Source organism: Vigna radiata, chromosome 6 (genome assembly GCF_000741045.1).
Source record: "Vigna radiata var. radiata cultivar VC1973A chromosome 6, Vradiata_ver6, whole genome shotgun sequence".
Classification (NCBI taxonomy): domain Eukaryota; kingdom Viridiplantae; phylum Streptophyta; class Magnoliopsida; order Fabales; family Fabaceae; genus Vigna; species Vigna radiata.
Window position 1 is genome coordinate 29,661,917 of NC_028356.1, and position 2,513 is coordinate 29,664,429.

Here is a 2,513-nt window from a genome sequence, read left to right on the forward strand (position 1 = left end):
TAACCTATTAAAAATTGTCCCCTTCATTAACATTAGCTTTCTAAGATGAACTTTTATTTAATATACCAATCCAAATTTTGTATCTATCTTCTTGTCCATTGATGAAAGAAATCACATTGAGACATCCTATAAAAGTTAATCTCAGATACAACACCTGTGTATCCTGAAATAAATGCCCACCTCCCTCGCATCGAAGTGTGATATATACAGTCTAATAACCTAACACTCAGTAATCAAAATAAAAACTGCAAGCGATATGTATTCTAGAAGGGACAACAAAGGAGGGAGAACAAGAGAGGGAGACCGAAAAAGAAATTGAGAGTTGCGAGCTACGAGCTGCCCCAAATTGAGATCAACAATTAAGGGAATGATGCATCCAATCGATCTACACATGAGCAGGAAACAAAAACAACAAAGCAATTATAAGATCATGACCTAACAAATTAACTATAGCAACCAAAAGCAAGTGTGCCTTTACCCACTGAGAAAGAGATCTTATTTTGTCTAATATGCACTGCCTACATACATTCCAAGAAACAAACAACACTACCACCAAGGCAAGAATTGGACAAGGATTACTATGAAAAACGACACTGAAACTCCAACTCTTTCTTTCCCAAACCTTCAGAATTAAGAAAGGAAAATCATCTATGATATAGAGTCATGAGTGTGCACCCTCACTACTCTTATCAAGATGTTTTCTGTTCCCAATACTTCTGGTTGGGTATACAACTTTACTACCTAGACTTGNAATAAATGGTAAACCATACCATTTAGACTCAACTCTTCATAGAGAAGAGACACGATAAACCTGCAACACACAGGTCATCCCAAGGACAAACTGCTCTGATACCATAAATGTAAGATCCCAATTATATTAAAGCATAATATAATATAGAAGTCCACAATTATAATATAGAAAAGCAGTTGGAAGTAGAATGACAGTTAAATATAAGATTACAGTCATCCAAATATAACTTAAGAGTTTGAACTTCAAGTAAGAGAGGTCTAAATCTAAAACTTAGACATAAAGAGTACAACAAAGTGGTACAAAGATAAGAGTATTCGAAAATGACATCAGGTAAAAGAAAGAAATCCTAGGAAGAACTAGGCTGCAACGTTAGCGTCCTCTAGCACTTGCTCCAATGGAACCTCCTAAACGACATCTGCTCCCATCCAAGTGGATGGTCATCGCAAGAGAAAGCATACCCAAGCAACATACAACACAAAAGTAAGGGTGAGCTAGGTAAACAAACAACCTACATAAAATACAGTCAATCAATGTCCTCATGCTTAATTAAATATAAAAAGAACAAGCAAGGCATACCAACCACACCATGCATCAAATACTAAACGTGACTCATTCGGATTTCGTATAACTGTCTAGCTATTGGTCGTCTTGCACTTGCATAGTTCAGCTGGCCCATCCCCAACACTATGCAAGGTAAATCTCCCAATTTGTCATGTCTAAACTCCAAGACTATAGATGAGGACCTCCCTCTACTCTCACCACTCACATTGTTCTTCTCTATTTGAGCATGAACAATGCTTTGAGTGTAGGGATAAACATATCATTTCAAAGCTCCCAACATTATACAGACAACAACAACATCTCTACAATCACATCCACTCATCTCACCCTGAGATGTTCAATTCACACTCAAGTTCATCAATTCACAGTCATGTTATTTCAAGTCACACGAGTCACCTAGATAGACATACATACATGACATTCGATAGAGCAAACAACGTTAATAATTCCATATACCTTAACTAACCAATCACAAATCACCCAATTTATAACATCTCTCGCAATAAGATACGCATTGCTCAATAACATGCGTTGCTCATAAATCACAACGCTCATAGCACAATTTCAATACATTCCACACTAAATCTCAATAATAAACATTACCTTGTCACACAAAGTTTTACTACACTATATAAAATATTATGACTTAAAGTAAATTCCCCAAAACATATAAAATTATTACGACTTTAAACCACAAACCACAAATACTTATAAATACTCAACTTTTATTATTTATTTTCTATACATGATAATTCTTCATATTAAATAATGAAAAATATTTATAGCCAAAAATTTAATCTAACGTCAAACTTAATAGTTTTAATACTTATAATATAATATAATATTATATATAATTTAACCGGTCAAGTTTTCATACTGTTATATATTCATATAAAAGATATATTATTATATAAAGTACGAGAATCATAACAGCAAATAATCATTTGATAAAATATTATAATATAATATACTAAGTTCATCCAACAATTTATAAGACATAGACCGTTAATTCTATAGGAAGTAACTTTAATTCTAAAGATTATCAAACATATTCTGAACAACCAGTACCTCGTTCTTATTTCAATATCAAGTTTTTAATATTAAAAGTGATCCTTACACATATTTTCTATTAACCAAAATTTTTAACATTTCAACTCCATTTAATAATATTATATATATATATATATATATATATATATAT